The sequence below is a fragment of the Rana temporaria genome, chromosome 1, assembly GCF_905171775.1.
Source record: "Rana temporaria chromosome 1, aRanTem1.1, whole genome shotgun sequence".
Taxonomy (NCBI): Eukaryota; Metazoa; Chordata; class Amphibia; order Anura; family Ranidae; genus Rana; species Rana temporaria.
Window position 1 is genome coordinate 667,021,633 of NC_053489.1, and position 21,849 is coordinate 667,043,481.

General features: G+C 47.4%; 1 protein-coding gene across 4 annotated transcripts in view; it reads left to right on the forward strand.

Moving 5' to 3' along the window:
* The first annotated feature begins 410 nt into the window (after nt 1-410).
* The window catches only part of LOC120924587 (von Willebrand factor A domain-containing protein 5A-like), a 131,783-nt gene continuing 110,344 nt past the window's right edge, over nt 411-21,849 (forward strand). For all 4 annotated transcript variants that reach the window (XM_040335573.1, XM_040335575.1, XM_040335574.1 and 1 more), the window contains exon 1: nt 411-512. The gene's annotated coding sequence lies outside the window, so the exon portion shown is untranslated. The remainder of the gene's footprint in view (nt 513-21,849) is intronic.

Sequence of the window (21,849 nt, forward strand, 5' to 3'; positions counted from 1 at the left end):
ATGGAACTTCACTTTTATTGTGCCGTCCGTCGTAGGTGTTGTACACCACCGCGTTCTTAACGTTCGCAATTTCCGACAACATTTGTGTGACCGTGTGTAAGCAAGACAAGTTTGAGCCAACATTCCGTCGGAAACGTATCAACGGTTTTGTTGTCAGAATGTCCGATCGTCTGTGCGCGACATATCACTTCCCATCTGTTGGTGATACCATTTTTTTTGTCAGTTATAACCTGTCATGTGAGGATGGATGGCTGGCATCATGCCGCGCACTGCTGGTAAACCAGACCGTACAGTAATCAGAGTCATGTACTACGCCCCCCTCTATGTTCCCTCCTCTCCCTCTATAGACCACACAGTAATCTGAGTCATGGATCCTGTACTACGCCCCCCTCTATGTTCCCTCCTCTCCCCCTGCAGGACACTCCCCACAGTGATTACACAGAGATCACACTCCCAGCAATCCAGGAAGAGCGACACGAAGAGCAGGAGAGGAAACATCGTACTGTACACAGGTACCGTATACATCCTACATGTGTCCTATACACTGCATGTAGACAGACGCTGTATATTTATTGCATATAGACAGGTACTGCATATATATAGAGAGAGAGAGAGAGAGAGAGAGAAGAGATAGGCAAAGGAGAGAGAAGAGAGAGAGAGAAGAGATGGAGAGAGAGAGCAAGCATGAAAGAGAGAGAGAAGAGATAGAAAGGAGAGAGAGAGAAAGCATGAAAGAGAGAAGAGATAGAGAGGAGAGAGAAGAGAGAGAGAGAGAATAGTGAGAGAGCATGAGAGAGAGAATGAAAGAGAGATAAGAGAGCATGAAAGAGAGAGAGAGAAGAGGGAGAAATAAAAAAGAGAGAGAAGAGATAGGGATAGAAAAGAGAAAGAAAAATGAGAGAGAGAGAAGGAGAATTAGAGAGAAGAGAGCATGAAAGAGAGAGAGAGAGAGAGAGAGAGAGAAGAGGGAGAGAGAAGAGAGAGATAGACATGGGAGAGAGAAAGAAAGAAAGAAAGAGAGAGAGAGAGAGAGAGAGAGAGAAATAAAGAAAGAAAGAGGGAAAGAGAAAGTGAGAGAGAGAGCGAGAGAGAAAGAAAGAAAGAGCGAGAGAGAAAGAAAGAAAGAGAAAGAAAGAGAGAAAGAAAGAAAGAGAAGAAAAAAGAGAGAGAGAGAAATAAAGAGAGAGAGAAATAGAGAGAGCGAGAGAGAAAGAAAGAACGAGAGTGAAAGAAAGAAAGAAAGAGAGAGGGAGAGAAAAATAAAGAGAGAGAGAGAGAAAGAAAGAGAGAAAGCGAGAGAGAGAGAGAGCGAGAAAGAAAGAGCGAGAGAGAAAGAAAGAAAGAAAGAGAAAGAAAGAGAAGAAGAAAGAGAGAGAGAGAAAGAGAGAGAAAGAAAGAGAAGAAGAAAGAGAGAGAGAGAAAGAGAGAGAAAGAAAGAAAGAAAGAGAGAGATAGAAAGAAAGTAAGAGAGAAAGAAAGAGAGAAGAGAGAAAGAAAGAGAGAGGGAAAAAGAAGGAGAGAGAGAAAGAGCAAGAGAAGAGAGCATGACAGAGAGAGATGGGGGGAGATATAGAGAGGAGAGAGAATAGCGAGAGAAAGAAAGGAGATAGAGTGAAAGAGAGGAGGGAGAAGACAGAAAAAGAAAAGAGAGAAGAGAGAGAGAGGAGGGAGAAGAGAGGTTCGAGAAAGAGAGAGAGAATGAAAGAGAGAGAGATGAGATAGAGGAGAGAGAGAGAGAGAGAGAGAGAGAGAGAGAGAGAAGAGAGGTTCGAGAAAGAGAGAGAGAGAATGAAAGAGAAATGAGATAGAGGAGAGAGAGAGAGAAGAGAGGTTCGAGAAAGAGAGAGAGAGAATGAAAGAGAGAGAGATGAGATAGAGGAGAGAGAGAGGAAGAAGAGAGAGAGAAGAGAGGTTCGAGAAAGAGAGAAGAGATGGAAAGAGAGTGAGAGTGAGAGAGAAAGGAGAGATGAAGAGAGAAACGAGTTGTGAGGAGAGAGAGAGAAAGAGGGGAGATGAAAACATGAACATCTCACATAAGGACCTCACAAACCTATTATAGTGTATGTATTGTCAATACTTTTTTAGTTTTGGATAGAGAAGGTGAGGGTTAAACCCCTTTCACTTTTTGCTGCGGCTCTCTCAGATGACCCCATTGAAAGATTTACTCTCAACTCTTGGTCTGGTGACAACCATCCCATTTTGGACTTCCCATCACTTTCTGTCTCGGTGACAATGGTGACCCCGACAAACAAAAAGGACGATCTAGTCGGCAGGAAAACAGACATCAATTAAAACCGAAACTAAATGGTATACACTGTAGAGTAGAGGGTTTCCATTACCTACACCACCTCTAAGAGGCGCTCTGCATTGCATTGTTGAGGTGGTCCTTAAAGTGACACTAAACAATATCCTCACTCTCCATAGACAATCCATACATATCAATTACTTAATGGACCTGTAATCTATGTTTTATGTCATTTTTTATTACTGTGGTTTTCTGCTTCCTTGTAATGTCCTCTGTGAGCTCCCGGACCTCTTTTTATCCCTCCTCCCTTCTGTTGGTTTGGAATGGAGTAGTGCAGGTTAGTTGTGGTGCACGGCTCTATGTCAGTGGTTCTTAACCTTGTTGGAGGTACTGAACCCCGCCAGTTTCCTATGCGCATTCACCGAACCCTTCTTAATTGGAAAAATAAAATATGATTTTGCGTGTGATGGGAACAGTGGCTGCGTGCGATGGGCACAGTGGGTGCGTTTGATGGGCACAGTGGCTGCGTGTGACGGGCACAGTGGCTGCGTGTGATGGGCACAGTGGCTGCGTTTGATGGGCACAGTGGCTGCGTTTGATGGGCACAGTGGCTGCGTGTGATGGGCACAGTGGCTGCGTGTGATGGGCACAGTGGCTGCGTTTGATGGGCACAGTGGCTGCGTGTGACGGGCACAGTGGCTGCGTGTGACGGGCACAGTGGCTGCGTGTGATGGGCACAGTGGCTGCGTTTGATGGGCACAGTGGCTGCGTGTGACGGGCACAGTGGCTGCGTGTGACAGGCACAGTGGCTGCGTGTGATGGGCACAGTGGCTGCGTTTGATGGGCACAGTGGCTGCGTGTGACAGGCACAGTGGCTGCGTGTGATGGGCACAGTGGCTGCGTTTGATGGGCACAGTGGCTGCGTGTGACAGGCACAGTGGCTGCGTTTGATGGGCACAGTGGCTGCGTGTGATGGGCACAGTGGCTACGTGTGATGGGCACAGTGGCTGCGTGTGACAGGCACAGTGGCTGCGTGTGATGGGCACAGTGGCTGCGTTTGATGGGCACAGTGGCTGCGTGTGACAGGCACAGTGGCTGCGTGTGATGGCCACAGTGGCTGCATTTGATGGGCACAGTTGTTGCGTTTGATGGGCACAGTGGCGACAATTGATAGCACAGAGGCTGCATGTGATGGCATAGTGAGGCTGCAATTTATATATATATATTTTTTTTGCTAGTCAGAGAAGGCTCATTTAAAATAACACAAAAACATTTTTTTATCTGCCATTTTATATTAATAAAGTGCTGGTCACCTCACCTCAGTCAGCCTCCTCCCCTCCCCCAATCCAACCATTTAATTATTTGCTCTTATACAGGGTCTACTTACTTTTAAACAAGTTCAGTAGGGCCATATCTGAGTAAAGTTACGATGGAGTATCTCAGGATACTCCATCGTATCTCTCTTTTTTGGCCCGTGTATCTATGCGACTGATTCTCAGAATCATTTTCGCATAGATACACTTAAGATCCGCCATCTGTAAGTCACTTACACTGTCGGATCTTAAATGTAATTACTCCGCCGCCGCTAGTGGCGTTTACGTTCAGGTCTCATTTGTTTATGCAAATGAGCCTGATACGCCGATTCCCGAACGAATTTGCGTTGCGTAACCGTCGCTAATGTCGTTTGCGTAGGCGTAAGGTTACCCCGGCTATATGAGGGGTAACCTTACGCCAGTCCCACGTAGGGCCGTGTTAAGTATGGCGTCAGGTCCGCGTCGTGTTTTCCCCGTCGGGTACGTCGTTTTACTAAGTCGTTCTTGAATACACTTTACGTCAATGATGCACACGTCGGCGTCATTGACGTTTTAAAACACGCCGAGAACTGGAGCATGCGCACTGGGCTATTTTAAAGCCCGGCGCATGCGCAGTTCGCTAGAATCGGGGGGCGCGCTTAATTTAAATAGAAGCCGCCCCCTTGGATTTACGCGGGGATACGCCGGGCCAATTACACTACGCCGCCCCAAACTACGAGAAAGTGTTTGGGGAATACAGCACTTGCTCCTGTAGGTTTGGGGCGGCGGAGTGTAAATGGCTTACGCGACGCCCGCTTAAAAACTACGGGAATAGCCCGTAGTCTTTTTTAGCACACTGTCTGCTAGGTTCAAATTCCACTAGTCAGGCAGGCTCCTCGAGACTAGTCCTTGCCTTTCTAGCTCCTCACAGGCAGCGCCGACACACAGCTCTCTGCGCAGCGCTCTGAGTTCCCCCCTCCCGGCCGTGAGTGGAGTGACGTCACGCCGCTGGAAGGGACCTCTTCTTCATAGGGGGAGTAAACAGGCTGCAGCAGACAGGAAAGGGAGCCGGGAGGTGATGCAGGAGTGCACTCGGCACACAATTTGTACAGTGCCGCTGGCCGCACTGGCGGCCGCGGCCATGGCAGAGCTTCACCTGCGGCTGTGCCCAGCCTCCTATACGAAATGGTATCGCCCAGGGCACCCGGCCGCCCCTGCCTTTTTCCCGGCGGCACTGTGTGACCTCCGCCGAACCCCCAAGACTCACTCACTGAACCCCTGGGGTTCGATCGAACACTACTTATCCCATAGTCCTTAGCATGTAGTCTATCTTGGGAGCAAGCCATAGAGGGTGGCTACATTCCTTCCTGGGGACCATGGAGAACAAGTGTAGCCACCCTCTAAAGCCTCGTACACACGACCTGTTTTCCCGCGGCAAAAACCAGCAGGAAAACTGCTTCTTGCCAAGATTCCCGTTCGTGTGTACGAGGCTTTCAGGTTTCTCGTCTGGAAATCTGGCCAGAATCTCGACGAGAAAAATAAGAGATCCTGCTCTCTATTGTCTGGTCGAGATTCTTGTCGGCCTGTTTCCCGACAAGAAACCCGAGGAGTGTATACTTACCGTGTCATCCGTGGAAACCCGCACATGCTCGAAATGACTTGGCGCATGAGCGGTGCTTCCACGACATAGGCAGGGTGCAGCAAGATGGCGGCACGGCATCGAATGTGACGAGCGCATGCTCGTCGTACGCGATGACATCACCGCGTTCTTTTCCTTTTAAGAGAACCGCGGTTCTTTTAAAACAGAGAGTGGGTACACTCGGCAGCAAGAGTTTCTTGCCAAGAATCTCGTCAGGGAAAACAACGTTTTTTCCCAGACAAGATTCTTGCCCGTGCGCACAGGGCCTTACAGGAAGTAAAATCACAACAGCCAAAAAAAAAGGGGATTTGGAGGAAGCTGAGAGCAGCATAAGGCCCCTTTCACACTGGGACGTTTTTCGAGCATTTTTCGAGCGTTATTCGAGCGAAGCCTCATCTGCAATCCCAATGTGCTGGTAAAGCACCGCTAAGACCCTAACGTTTTTAGGCATTTTTGCAGTGCCTCAGTGTGAAAGGGTAAGGGCGATTTTACAGCACTTCAATTAATTTCAATGGAGAGGGGGCGTTTGTGGAGCGTTTTTTCAGCGCCCAAAAGCTGCTCCAAAGACCCCTTTCACACAACATCCCAGACCTGCCTGCATCTGTCATCTCTCATTCCTTGACATAGGGAACCTGTGGGGTTGACCTTCCTGTTAGTTTCAGGGGTCCAGCTTCTGAGGTAAATGAGCAATCTGTGTGCTACCGTGTTTCCCCCGAAAATAAGCCCGGTCTTATACAGGTGAAAACTCGAAAAATTGGAATATCGTGCAAAAAGTTCATTTATTTCACTAATGCAACTTAAAGGGGGAAACTAATATACAGTATGAGATAGACTCATTACATGCAAAGCAAGATAGTTCAAGCCGTGATTTGTCATCATTGTGATGATTACAGCTTACAGCTCATGAAAACCCCAAATCCACAATCTCAGAGTATTAGAATATTACATGCAATCAATAAAACAAGGATTGTACATAGAACAATATCGGACCTCTGAAAAGTAGAAGCATGCAATGTACTCAGTACTTGGTTTGGGCCCCTTTTGCAGCAATTACTGCCTCAATGCGGCGTGGCATGGAAGCGATCAGCCTGTGGCACTGCTGAGGTGTTGTGGAAGACCAGGATGCTTCAATAGCGCCTTCAGCTCTTCTGGATTGTTGAGTCTCATGTCTCTCATCTTTCTCTTGGCAATGCCCCATAGATTCTCTATGGGGTTCAGGTCAGGCGAGTGTTCTGGCCAATCAAGCACAGTAAATCCCACGGTCATTGAACCAGGTTTTGGTGCTTTTGGCAGTGTGGGGCAGGTGCCAAGTCCTGCTGGAAAATGAAGTCGGCATCCCCATAGAGCTCGTCTGCGGAAGGAAGCATGAAGTGCTCCAAAATCTCCTGGTAGTCGCTGCGGTGACCCCGGACTTAATGAATGCAGTGGACCAACACCAGCAGATGACACGGCTCCCAAATCATCACAGAATGAGGAAACTTCACACTGGACTTCAAGCATCTTGCAGTGTGTGCTTCTCCATTCTTCCTCATACTCCGCTCCTTGTTTTCCTCCATTCTTCCTCCATACTCCGGCTCCTTGGTTTCCTCCATCTTCCTCCATACTCCGGCTCCTTGGTTTCCTCTATTCTTCCTCCATACTCCGGCTCCTTGGTTTCCTCCATTCTTCCTCCATACTCCGGCTCCTTGGTTTCCTCCATTCTTCCTCCATACTCCCGGCTCCTTGGTTTTCCTCCATTCTTCCTCCATACTCCGGCTCCTTGGTTTTCCTCCATTCTTCCTCCATACTCCGGCTCCTTGGTTCCTCCATACTCCGGCTCCTTGGTTTCCTCCATTCTTCCTCCATACTCCAGCTCCTTGGTTTCCTCTATTCTTCCTCCATACTCCGACTCCTTGTTTCCAAATTGAATGCAAAATTTGCTCTCATCAGAAAAGAGGACTTAGGACCACTGAGACAGACCAGGTGTGTTTTTCTTTAGCCCAGGTAAGACGCTTCTGTTGTTCAGGAGGCTTGACAAGAGGAATACGACATTTGAAGCCCATGTCCAGGATCCGTCTGTGGTGGTGCTCTTGATGCACTGACTCCAGACTCAGTCCACTCCTTGTGAAAGTCCCCAACACTTTTGAATGGCCTTTTCCTGACAATCCTCTCCAGGCTGCGGTCATCCCTGCTGCTTGTGCATCTTTTTCTTCCACACTTTTCCCTTCCACAAACTTTCTATTAATGTGCTTTGATACAGCACTTTGGGAACATCCAACTTCTTTTCAATTACCCTTTGATGCTTTCCTCCTTATGGAGGGTGTCAATGATGGTTTTCTGCACAACTGTCAGGTCAGCAGTCTTTCCCATGACTGGATTCCTACTGAACCAGACTGAGAGACCATTTAAAGGCTCGGGAACCCTTTACAAGTGTTAAGGCTTAATTATCTGATTAGAGTGGGGACACATTGAGCCTAGAATCTTCCAAATTTTCACAAAATTCCTAATTTTTCTGAGATTGTGGATTTGAGGTTTTCATGAGCTGTAATCCATAATCATCACAATTATGACAAATCACGGCTTGAACTATCTTGCTTTGCATGTAATGAGTCTCTCTCATATATTAGTTTCACCTTTTAAGTTGCATTAGTGAAATAAATTAACTTTTGCACGATATTCAAATTTTTCGAGTTTCACCTGTATAAGACCCGGCTTATTTTCGAGGGAAACACGGTAGCACACAGATTGCTCATTTACCTCAGAAGCTGGACCCCTGAACTAACAGGAAGGTCAACCCCACAAGGTGCCCTATATCAAGGAATGAGAGAGGACAGATGCAGGCAGGTCTAGGATGTTCCAACATTCACAATATGATAGTGCTCTTTGTGTCTTAAAAATAACACTTTTATTGATAAAACACCTACAAGAATACATGTCTTGATTCAGGCATGTAAATTGTCTATACAGCAGCCCTACAAATAATTGACATCGGCTGTGTTGGCTAGCAACGGGTGACGTCACGGAACGTGGATCCTCCTCTTGTACGCGTTACGTCCTACGGAACGTCGTCAGCAGGAACCTTCCTGTTAGTTCAGGAGTCCAGTTACTACTGAGGTGAGCAATCTGTGTGCTGGTAAGAAGTCTCTCTCATATATTAGTTTCACCTTTTAAGTTGCATTAGTGTAATAAATGAACTTTTGCACCATATTCTAATATTTCGAGTTTCACCTGTATTAATTTTGGCAACAAAAGACTCAGTAGGGCTTATTTTCGGGTAGGTCTTACCATGTAATACGTTGTCTTCTCTCCCCCTCTCCTCGCCTGCCTGTCAGGAATCCCCGAGTTAAAATGCTTGTAAAATCCTATTATCCACTTCATTACAGTAGTATATAATGTACAATGTGTGTGTTTCTGTAATATAATTGTGCCAAATACCTTCATTATAAGCGCCTCTCTGCGCTTCTGTGACCCCCCGGAGCTCTCCCCCCACAATTAATTACAGAAACTCACACATTGTACATTATATACTACTGTAATAGAGTGGATTATAGATTTAACAAGCATTTTAAACTAGGGCTTTTTTCAGAGTAGGGTTTATATTGCAGCCCTCCTGGAAAAAAACGCTAGTCTTATTTTGGGGTATGTCTTATTTTTGGGGAAACATGGTAGTTGTGGGCTCATTCACGTGAAGATTTGGTGTCCCAAAAGTTTTCACCCAAGGGGATTCTAGCCTATTTGATAGTCTGCTTTTGGGCTCTGGATTATTTATATTACCTGGACTTTTTTATTATTCATTGCTTCACAGTTTTTAATGACAATATCTATTCGGGTTATGTGAAATTTTCCCCTGGTGTTCGGCTTGCAGTTCATATGCTATTGATATTGATGTGATTGCACTGATTGTATTTTCTCTGATGAGCACTTATTACTTTTTCTGCCTGATGAAGTGCAACATATGTACAGTGGAACCTCGACTGCGAATAACACGGTTTAACGAGGGTTTCGCATACGAGCACTGTGTTTAAAAAAATCGTAACTCGGTTTGCGAGTGTTGTCCTCGCAAAACCCGTACGATTCAGGCCTAAGCGGCATGCAGTACCGTGTTTGGCCTTAGGTGGGGCACATTGGAGCCGAGCAGAGCCGAACGTCACAGATCGCGCCGAACGGCGCCGTTCGTAATGCAGGAAAGGCCAGAGGACAGCTCAGCTGACCTCAGCAAATCTCGGGGCAGATTCACAAATGAGATACGACGGCGTTTTCTCCTGATACGCCGTCGTATCTCTCAGAGTATCTATGCGGCTGATTCATAGAATCAGTTACGCATAGATATCACTAAGATCCGACAGGGGTAAATTGTTTTACACTGTCGGATCTTAGGATGCAGTACCGCGGGGGCCGCCGCTGAGGGGAGTTCGCGTCGTAAACCAGCGTCGGGTATGCAAATTAGGAGTTACAGGCGGATCCACAACGGTTTTTCCGCGTTCGCTACGACACCGCTAGTCAAGTTTCCCGTCGCAAAGTTACACTTTTTTTTGGTGCCTTAACTTTAGTCAGCAAGTGTATTGCTGTCTAAAGTATGGCCGTCGTTCCCGCGTCGAAATTTAAAAATCAACGTCGTTTGCGTACCGTTCAAAAAAATGACGTCACGGCGCGCAAAGCACGGCGGGAGTTAGGAAAAGGAGCATGCGCAGTAGGTCCGGCGCGGGAGCGCGCCTAATTTAAATGGCACAACGCCCATTTGAATTGGCCCGCCTTGCACCAGGAGGCCGCGGGCGTAGTTTTCAATCGCAAGTGCTTGGTGAATAAGGCACTTGCGATGAAAAATTGCGGCGGTGTAACTTATCTAGGATAAGTTACGCTGCCGCGATTCTACGTGAATCTGGCCCAAAGTCTTTCCGAGGTTTGCCGAGGTCAGCCAAAGAGTCCTCTGGCCTTTTCGGACGTTTCTGAGGCTCTCCAGTGCCCCGCCTCTGGCCGCATTCAGTATTGCATGCCATTAAAGTCAATGCGGAACAAATTATTTTAGTTTCTATTGACTTTAATGGGGAAACTCGCTTTGATATGCAAGTACTTTGGATTACGAGCATTCTCCTTAAACGATATATGCTCGTAATCCGAGGTTCCACTGTAGTTCCATCACTGTAAGCTGCTGTATTCATTAAAATTCCACAATATAAATCAACTTTTAGGCAATCATGTGTGCTGACGTCCTTCTAATAGTTGGGTACACTGGTTAGGCCCAGGCCACACTGGGAAGGTTCTTGTTTCTTCCCTACTTCTAGGTCTCTCTCCACCTCCATGCGGTGAGCAATGGAGTCTGCTTCCTCTAGGCTAGGGGCTCTCCAAACTTTTTAGTACGGGGGCCACATCATATCATTTACATAATATTTGAAGGCCAAATTTTTTTTTTTTTAATGAATGAAAACATAAATCTAAATGAATAAAATTCCTCCAAGAAAAAACTTCATATCAGAAGTACAACCTTCATATTAGAAGCCCTCCATCACATCAAAGGTCCAGCCTCTATATCAGAAGCCTCCTAATCACATTACAAGCCCCCCTTACATATGAGGGGTTACCCCTTACATCCCATTTCACATCAAGCCCCCCTTCACATATGATCCCTCCCTTCACATCAGAAAAGCCCCCCCCCCCCCCCAATAAAATCAGATCTGCCTAATGAAGGACTTTACAAGCTGCCCCCCTCCCAACCCGCCAAGGACTTTACAAGCTGCCCCCTGGGGGTGCCCAATGGAGAATTTTACACCGGCCCATGGAGGACTTTTTTAAGCTGCCCCATGGGGGATCTTACAAGCTGGCCCATTGAGGACTTTATAAGCTGGATGGAGGACCTTGCAAGCTGGCCCAAGGGGGACTTTACAAGATGGCCTATGGCAGACTTTACAAGCTGACCGATGGAGAACTTGTACAAGCTGGCCCATTTAGGACTTTACAAGCCAATTAATGGAGCTCGGGACTTTACAATCTGGCCCATGGAGGAGTTTACAAGCTGGCCCATGCAGGACTTTACAAGCAGGCCCATGCCGGACTTTACAAGCTGGCCCATGCCGGACTTTACAAGCTGGCCCATGCCGGACTTTACAAGCTGGCCCATGCCGGACTTTACAAGCTGGCCTATGCAGGACTTTATAAGCTTGCCCATGAAGGACTTTACAAGCTGCCCAATGGATGACTTTACAAGCTAACCAATGGAGGAGTTTACAAGCTAACCAATGGAGGAGTTTTGAAGATTGGCCCATGCCGGACTTTACAAGCTGGCCCATGCAGGACTTTACAAGCTGGCCCATGCCGGACTTTACAAGCTGGCCCCATGCAGGACTTCACAAGCTGGACCATGCAGGACTTCACAAGCTGGTTTATGTAGGACTTTACAAGCTGGCCCATGTAGGACTTTACAAGCTGGCCCATGGAGGACTTTACAAGCTGGCCCATGCAGGACTTCACAAGCTGGCCCACAGGACTTTACAAGCTGGCCCATGCAGGACTTCACAAGCTGGCCCACAGGACTTTACAAGCTGGCCCATGGGAGGACTTTACAAGCTGGCCCATAGAGGACTTTACAAGTGACCCATGCAGGACTTTACAAGCTGGCCCATGGAGTGCTTTACAAACTGAACCATGGAGGACTTTACAAACTGCACTATGCTGGACTTTACAAACTACACTATCTATCAAAAATTTGGTTTGTTTGACTATTTATGCAGCAAATTCAAAACTTAAATCTAAACTTAAGCTACTAAAAACTATGGCCCGGATTTACAAAGCACTCCAGATACGCCGCGTAAGTGCAAATATGCGCCTTCGTATCTGTGCGCCGGACTCCACATACTAAGATACGCCTAAAAACAGGCTTCATCCCACCGACGTAACTTGCCTACGCCGGGGTAGATGGGCGCATAATTACGCTGGACGCATTTGGCGCTCCCATTGTTTTTCCATTCAAATATTCAAATGAGGAGATACAGCGATTCACAAACGTACGTGCGCACCGACGCAAGTGCGCGTAAGTTATACGTACGTCATAAAGTTATGCCCCATAAAGGAGTGTAACTGAGCAGCATCCATGCAAAGGGCTGCACCAGGGAACACAAGCCAACGTATTTTAACGTTGGACGTGAATATGGCTGAGCGTAGGTTACGTTCACAGCCGTAGGCAGTGATCCGACGTATCTTAGGGAGTTGTTCTGACGTGATTCTGAGCATGCGGCACTGGGATGCGTCCACGGGACGGCGCATGCGCCGTTCGTTATACGTATCTGTCTTGCGCTCGGCCCATCATTTGCATGGGGTTCACGCCTCATTTGCATGGCTCACGCCCACTTCCACCTACGCCGCTTGCGCCTAGGAAACCCAGCGCAGTTTTGGGAGCACTGGCTTTGTGAATTCAGTGCTCGCCTCTCTGCGCTGTGTCGGCGTATCGTACAGGAGATACGCTACGGCGGCATAAATGTGCGCCGCTGTCTGTGAATCCGGGCCATTGTATTTTTGTTTGGTTGATGCAGCAAAAGGGTTAGCACATCTGTTATATACGTTTTGTTCCTGTTTGTTTCCTGTAGGGATCTCCTGTCAGGTTCCTGGTGATCCTGCCATTAGTTCCCTTGTTCAGGCACTTGGGGTTATCGGGTGACACACTCAGCCCCTGTCGTACAATTGTTTTTCTGTGTTGTCACCCCATTCATACAGGCTTTTACTAGAGATGTATTCCTATATCACTGCTGAGTCCCCTAGTGGACTAGGGGGTAAGAGAAAGGTACCAGCCTGTAGTGGAGGAGACAGGCTTCCAACATTCTCAGAAGTGTCTAAAAACCAAAGGGCTGACAGAGGCCTGCAGGCTAGAAGTTAGAAAGATGCGGGCCCACCAGAAAGATGCATAAAACGACCTTTTCTTTTACAAGGAAATGGCATTTTTATTTGTGTAGAGACCTGAAAGAGTCTCTTTAAGTCAGTGGTTCTCAACCTTTCTAGTGCGGTGGACCCCTTGATAAAATTTGCCAAGTTGTGGGGACCCTAACAGTAAAATTATTTTCCTAACGTGGGTTGTCCGTACCAAAGGCAAGGCAAGTAATTTGCGCACCTAACCCACGGACATTTAGAGCGCCCCCGAGTCCCTTCACTCGTACAATAATAAAACCCTGTATGGTACATTTGAGGATGTACCACTCTTTCTCTTTGTTCTCCTTTTTTCCATTTCATCTCCCTCTATCCTAATCCCTCTCTAGTCCGTCCTTTCTTCTTCTTTCTTATTCTTTCTCTCCCTTTTTGTTCCTCCCCCTCTTTTCCTCTCCCTTCCATGTATTCTCTATTTTTATTCCTTCTTTTACTCCCTGGTGGGGGGAATGGGGTGAGTGGCAGTGCTGGCAGGGTGTTGGGATCAGTGGCAGTGCTGGCGGGGAGTTGGGATCAGTGGCAATGCTGGCAGGGTGTTGGGATCAGTGGCAGTGCTAGCGGGGTGTTGGGATCAGTGGCAGTGCTAGCGGGGTGTTGGGATCAGTGGCAATGCTGGCAGGGTGTTGGGATCAGTGGCAGTGCTGGCGGGGTGTTGGGATCAGTGGCAATGCTGGCAGGGTGTTGGGATCAGTGGCAGTGCTGGTGGGGAGTTGGGATCAGTGGCAGTGCTGGTGGGGAGTTGGGATCAGTGGCAGTGCTGACGGGGAGTTGGGATCAGTGGCAGTGCTGACGGGGAGTTGGGATTAGTGGCAGTGCTGGCGGGGGCGTTGGGATTAGTGGCAGTGCTGACAGGGTCCTTGGGATCAGTGGCAGTGCTGGCGGGGAGTTGGGATCAGTGCAGTGCTGGCGGGGGAGTTGGGATCAGTAGCAGTGCTGGCGGGGCATTAGGATTAGTGGCAGTGCTGGCGGGGAGTTGGGATCAGTGGCAGTGCTGGCGGGGGAGTTGGGATCAGTGGCAGTGCTGCGGGGAGTTGGGATCAGTTGCAGTGCTGGCGGGGAGTTGGGATCATTGCAGTGCTGGCGGGGGAGTTGGGATCACTGGCAGTGCTGGCGGGGGAGTTGGGATCAGTGGCAGTGCTGGTGGGGGAGTTGGGATCAGTGGCAGTGCTGGTGGGGAGTTGGGATCAGTGGCAGTGCTGGTGGGGAGTTGGGATCAGTGGCAGTGCTGACGGGGAAGTTGGGATCAGTGGCAGTGCTGACGGGGAGTTGGGATTAGTGGCAGTGCTGGCGGGGAGTTGGGATCAGTGGCAGTGCTGGCGGGGAGTTGGGGATCAGTGGCAGTGCTGGCGGGGAGTTGGGATCAGTGGCAGTGCTGGCGGGGAGTTTGGGATCAGTGACAGTGCCGGCGGGGAGTTGGGATTCAGTGGCAGTGCTGGCGGGGAGTTGGGATCAGTGGCAGTGCTGGCGGGAGTTGGATCAGTGGCAGTACTGGTGGGGAGTTCTGATCACCAACTTAGGTGCTCTTGATCAAGGTCATCTGCTGATCTGAGAACTGTAGTGGGGACTTTTAAGGCAACTATAATCACAGTAGTGTTACTCACTGTGTCTCCGACTTTGTGGTTTCTTGTAGCAGTGACACCTATGCCGAAATCAGCAAATAGGGTCTCCTCCAGCCCCTCCCACTTCACATCCTCACCAGTCAGCTGACCTCTAGTCCCTGCCCCCCAGTCCAGCCGTAAACTGAATGGGCGGCTGTGAGGAGGCTGAGTGGGCTCCCGCGTGCTTCAGCAACAGCCCAAGTTTCGGTGACCCCTGCCAAATCCTCATTTGACCCCCCAAGGGGGTTCCGACCCCAGGTTGAGTACTACGACTTAAAGTCACCTTTATAAGTATCATAATAAGATATATATGAAATCCACAGATACAAAACGTGAATGGGCCTGTTAAACGTGTCTAGCTAGAGAGGATAGATGAATAGGGAAAGATATGTGAGCAATGCTGGGGCGGCAGGGTGTGTGACATCATGGGTGACGCCGCTGCGGTCAGAAAGTGGTGGGGCGTGGAGGAATGTCCATATTTATCTCAGCTCACATAGTAAATGACCCATAGAGAACGTGGAGGTGTGTTGTCTGTGGGATTACTGAGATGACTGTCCTCACAGAAAGTTCACACCACACCCCGAACCCGTCAAATGGGGATTTTTAGAAATGTTCCTGTGCGGATAGACTTCAACAATGAGGAAGAACGACAAGAGAAGGAGAGGCAACACAGCTACAAATGACAGAAAATATTAACCACTTGCCGGCCCGCCAATGACAGATTGACATCGGCAAGTGGTTGTTAGATCCTGACTGGACGTCATATGACGTCCTCAGGATTCTGAGCCGCTGCGCGCCCCCGGGGGTGCGCATCGCGGCGATCGTTGTTGCGGGGTGTCAGTCCTGGCACCCCGCAACACTCGATCTCGGTAAAGAGTCTCTCACCGAGAGTCTTTACCACGTGATCAGCCGTGTCCAATCACGGCTGATCACGATGTAAACAGGAAGAGCCGTTATCAGCGCAGCCCCCCCTCGGATCGCCACATGGACCACCAGGGATGCCCACCAGGGAAGGGCAAAAACAACAAAAAGTCTGGGCAAAAAAAAAGTTCAAAAAAAAAAAAAGTCTGAAAAAAAAAAAGTCTGGGGGAAAAAAAAAGATGCAAAAAAAAAAAAGATGCCAATCAGTGCCCACAAATGGGCACTGACTGGCAACAAGTAAATCAGTGCCGCCCCACAGTGTCCATCAGTGCACCCCACAGTGTCCATCAGTGCCACCCCACAGTGCCCATCAGTGCCACCCACAGTGCCCATCTGTGCCACCCATAAGTGCCCCCCACAGTGCCCATCTGTGCCGCCCATGAGTGCCCATCTGTGCCGCCTATGAGTGCCCAGTGCCGCCCATGAGTGCCCATCAGTGCCGCCCATGGAGTGCCCATCAGTGCCGCCTATGTGTGCCCATGAGTGCCGCCTATGTGTGCCAATCAGTGCCACCTCATCTGTGCCCGTCAGTACTACCTCGTTGATGTCCATCAGTGCATCTCAGCTGTGCCCATCAGTGCCACCATATCAGTGCCCGTAATTGAAAGAGAAAACTTACTTATTTACAAGAAAATTACAGAAAAAAATAAAAACATAATTTTTTTCAAAATTTTCGGTCTTTTTTAGTTGTTGCGCAAAAAAAAAAAATTGCAGAGGTGATCAAATACCACCAAAAGAAAGCTTCTATTTGTGGGGGAAAAAGGGACGCCAATTTTGTTTGGGTACAGTGTAGCATGACCGCGCAATTGCCATTCAAAGTGCGACAGTGCTGAAAGCTGAAAATTGGCTTGGGCGGGAAGGTACGTAAGTGCCTGGTATGGAAGTGGTTAATATAGTGTACAATATAGGCTGTGATGTGCCACCGCGTCATCGTCATTTGTCTCTGTGAGCAGAATCAAACCCTAAGTAGACATAAAACCAATGACATAAAAATGACATACACTAATAGCTAGATTCAGGTAGGGCGGCGCATCTCTCAGGGCGGCGTAGCGTAATCGTATTTACGCTACGCCGCCGTAAGTCAGAGAGGCAAGTGCTGTATTCACAAAGCACTTGCCTCCTAAGTTACGGCGGCGTAGCGTAAATGGGGTCGGCGTAAGCGCGCCTAATTCAAATGAGGATGAGGGGGGCGTGTTTTATGTAAATGATTGGTGACCCGACGTGATTGAAGTTTTTTACGAACGGCGCATGCGCCGTCCGTGTACATATCCCAGTGTGCATTGCTCCAAAGTACGCCGCAAGGACGTATGGTTTCGACGTGAACGTAAATTACGTCCAGCCCCATTCACGGACGACTTACCGCAAAACGACGTAAAAATGTCAAATTTCGACGCGGGAACGACGGCCATACTTAACATTGGACTAGTCCAGCTATTTGTTCGGCTAACTTAACGCGGAAAAAGCCGTACGTAAATGACTAAAAAAAAAGCGCCGGGCGCACGTACATTTCTGAATCGGCATATCTAGTCATTGCATATTCAAACGCCGAACTCAACGGAAGCGACACCTAGCGGCCAGCGTAAATATTGCACCCTAAGATACGACGGCGTAGGAGACTTACCCCGCTCGTATCTTAGCCTAATTTAAGCGTCTCTCTGGTTGCCAGAATACGCTTAAATTTAGGATGGCGTAGATTCAGAGTGTATCTACTGATACGCCGGCGTAAAGCTATCTGAATCCAGCTATAAATGCGTTGATGTCATTTCAGAAGCTATTCCAGGTGGGGTAGATCAGAGAGAAGATACGACGGCGTACTCCAGAGACGCCGTCGTATCTCTGAGTCCGGCCGGTCGTATCTATGCGCCTGATTCATAGAATCAGTTACGCATAGATTTCCCTAAGATCCGACCGGCGTAAGTGTTTAAACAACCGTCGTATCTTAGGCTGCATATTTACGCTGGCCGCTAGGTGGCGCTTCCATAGATTTACGTGAGGAATATGCAAATGAGCTAGATACGCCGATTCAGAAACGTACGTCCGGCCGGCGCATTCTTTTACGGTCGTTTACGTTAGGCTTTTTTCGCCGTATAGTTACCCATGCTATATGAGTGCGTATCCTATGTTAAGTATGGCCGTCGTCCCGCGCCGAGTTTTAAATTTTTTTACGTCGTTTGCGTAAGTCGTTCGCGAATAGGGCTGGACGTAATTTACGTTCACGTCGAAAGCAATGACAATTTGCGGCGGAATTTCGAGCATGCGCACTGGGATTTTTTCAACGAACGGCACATTGCGCCGTTCGTAAAAAACGTCAAATACGCGAGGTCACAGTTAATATACATAAAAACACGCCCACATCATCCACATTTGAATTAGGCGGGCTTACGCCCACACAGATACGTTACGCTCGCTGTAACTAAGGGCGCAAGTTCTTTCTGCATACAGAACTTGCGCCCCAAATTACGGCGGCGCAACGTATCTGAGATACGTTACGGCCGGGCGGACAATAGACCATTGTATCTGAATCTACCCCAGTATTTCTAAACTTGCAGCTTCCATCAACCACTTGAATACCGGCCTGTATGCACCTCTTCATTATAAGCTAGTTTCAGTGCTGTGATATCTTGACTGACAATTACTCAAGCAATAACTGTACCCAAATGATATAAGTATATATATATATACTGTATATATAGTGCCTTGAAATTTTCCACATTTTGACATGTTACAACCAAAAATGCAAACGGATTTCATGTGATGGACCAATACAAAGGGGCACATAACTGTGAAGCGGACAGAAAAGGATAAATGGTTTTCTTCGACCCCGGAGACCGTGTCAGAACACACTTGAGTGCGAATGGCTGTGTAGCGCTATCGCGTCAGAGCCAATAATTAGGATAGGTCCTCTGTTCTTTGCCTCGACCTCTATAGGAACCTCTGCCCCTCTGGCAATATCTCAGATAATTACTAAAAGTAATACGTGGTAATCCGTAATAATACCATGTCCAAGAAAACAGGTACTCAACCAGTTTATTAACCACTTAAGGGACCGGACCAATATGCTGCTACATGACCCAAGGGGTTTTTAACAATTCGGCACTGCGTCGCTTTAACAGACAATTGCGCGGTCGTGCGACGTGTCTCCCAAACAAAATTGATGTTCTTTTTCCCCACAAATAGCTTTCTTTGGTGGTATTTGATCACCTCTGCGGTTTTTATTTTTTGCGCTATAAACAAAAATAGAGCGACAATTTTGAAAAAAATTCTATATTTTTTGCTATAATAAATATCCCCCAAAAACATATATAAAAAAAAAAATTTTCCTCAGTTTTAGGCCGATACGTATTCTTCTACCTATTTTTGGTAAAAAAAATCGCAATAAGCGTTTATCGATTGGTATGCGCAAATTTATAGCGTTTACAAAAGAGGGGATAGTTTTATTGCATTTTTATTTTTTTTTACTACTAATGGCGGCGACCAGCGATTTTTTTCGTGACTGCGACATTATGGCGGACACTTCGACATTTTGACACATTTTTGGACCATTGTCATTTTCACAGCAAAAAATTGCATTAAATTGCATTGTTATTGTGAAAATGACAGTTGCAGTTTGGGAGTTAACCACAAGGGGGCGCTGATGGGTTAGTGTTCACCTAGTGTGTGTTTACAACTGTAGGGGGGTGTGGCTGTAGGAATGACGTCATCAATCGTGCTCCCTATAAAAGGGATCACTCGATCGATGCAGGGCCACAGTGAAGCACGTGGAAGCCGTGTTTACATACGGCTCTCCCCGTTCTTCAGCTCCGGGGAGCAACTAATAGCCGCGCCGTCGTCCCGGATCGCTCCCCGTGTGAATCCGACCGCCGCATGTAGCGGGGGGGTCCCGATCGGACCCCCGACCCACGTCTAGGCAGGGACGTACAGGTACGCCAATGTGCCTGTACGTGCCATTCTGCCGACGTATATCTACATGCGCCGGTCGGAAGTGGTTAACCACTTCCATACCAGGCACTTACGCACCTTCCCGCCCAAGCCAATTTTCAGCTTTTAGCAACTGTTTGCACTTTGTGGGCACTGATTGGCATTTTTTTTTTATTTTTAATGCTTTTTTTTTTTTTTTCAGCCTTTTTTTTGTTTTGTTTTTTTGTTTTGTTGTGCTCCATGGTGGGCATCCCTGGTGGTCCAGTGTGGCGATCTGAGGGGGGGGCTGCGCTGATAAACAATCAGCGCGAACCCCCCCTGTCAGGAGAGCCGCCGATCGGCTCTCCTCTACTTGCGTCTGTCAGACGCGAGTGAGGAAGAGCCAACAGCGGCTCTTCCTGTTACAATCGTGATCAGCCGTGATTGGACACGGCTGATCAGGTGGTAAAGAGTCTCCGCCGGAGGCTCTTTACCGAGATCTATGATGCAGGGTGTCAGACCGACACCTCCCGCATCACCGATCGCCGCGCTGCGTGCCCCCACGGGCGCGCGCGGCATGAAATCCTGCAGGACGTCCAGGAACGCCCTGTCAGGATTTCAAAACCACTTCCCGGAACGTAAATCGGCCATAGGCCGAGCGGAAAGTGGTTAAAGGAAAACGTAATATATTGTCCACCCGATATGGTGGGGATGCGAGTGAGGAAACATCTCCTTCACGACCGTCCTCATAGCTCTGCTGGGCGGAAGTGACGTCAAAACGTCAGTCCCGCCCAGCGTCTTAAAGAAACATTTTTTTTTTTTGTCATTTGAAAAAATGACAAGTTTCAATTTTTTTTTTGTTTTTTGCATTTTAGTCTAATTATGAGATCTGAGGTCTTTTTGACCCCAGATCTCATATATAAGAGGACCTGTCATGCTTTTTTCTATTACAAGGGATGTTTACATTCCTTATAATAGGAATAAAAGTGATATTTTTTTTTTTTTTTTTTCAGTGTTAAAAATTCTAAAATAAATAAAAATAAATGCGAAAAGCAAAAAAAAATTTTTTTAAAGCGCCCCGTCCCGACGAGCTCGCGCGTAGAAGCGAACGTATACGCGAGTAGCGCCGACATATGAAAACGGTATTCAAACCACACAAGTGAGGTATCGCCGCGATCGTTAGAGCGAGAGCGATAATTCTAGCCCTAGTCCCCCTCTGTCACTCAAAAAATGCAACCTGTAGAATTTTTTAAACGTCGCCTATCGAGATTTTTAAGGGTAAAAGTTTGACGTCATGCCACGAGCAGGGGCGCAATTTTTAAGCGTGACATGTTGGGTATCATTTTACTCGGCGTAACATTATCTTTCACAATATGTAAAAAAATTGGGCCAAATTTATTGTTGTCTTATTTTTTAATTCAAAAAAGTGATTTTTTTTTCCCCAAAAAAGTGTGCTTGTAAGACCGATGCGCAAATACGTGTGACAAAAAGTATTGCAATGACGCCATTTTATTCTCTAGGGTGTTAGAAAAAAAAATATATAATGTTTGGGGGTTTTAAGTAAATTTCTAGCAAAAAAAACAGTTTTAGGTAGGTCTCGTAAACACCGAATCTGAAAAACAAGCCCGGTGGGTAAAGAGGTTAAATGATGTATCTAGGTATATTGATGATATTTTATTAGTATATTTTTTTTCATTGGGTCAAAACCAGTATACAGGGTGTAGAGTGTAGCCATATGTATGAGGATTGTGCTTTGTACCAACATCTGTAGTCCGGTGACATACAGTGACCGCTTATTATTATATATGGTTCTGAAACACCTTCCATGTTTTGAATATATTCCACGAATGTACATACATATTTGTACTGTACTTTACATATTTGTCATCATTACTAGTTTATAGACACTTTCAGCATTACCATTACTATCATTCAGTTTGTTACCATTGTACACATTACATGTGAATACAGATAAGAGGGGGGGGGGGGGGTGTGGCTTTTTCACGTCCACGTTTATTCACAAGTACTGACAACTCTTCACTCGTTTATTATATATAAATATATATATATAGCATCTATCTATCTATTCACGTTTCTATACATACATATATAAGAGCTGGGGCGATTTAGGCAAAAAAATTAAAATCTGCCATTTAAAAAAAAAAAAAAACTCGATTCACGATACGAATCAAGTTTTTTTTTTTTCCCCATGGACACCTCGCCGGTCCTACGTTTTTAGGCAAGGCTGCGGCTTCGTCCTAGTCTGCCGCAATCCTGGGAAAAGGCCCGCGGACTAGGCCGAAGCCGCGGCCTCGCCTAAAAAAAACCTGCCAGCGGCTCGCCGCAATCCTGGGAGCGGCATCGGGCCCT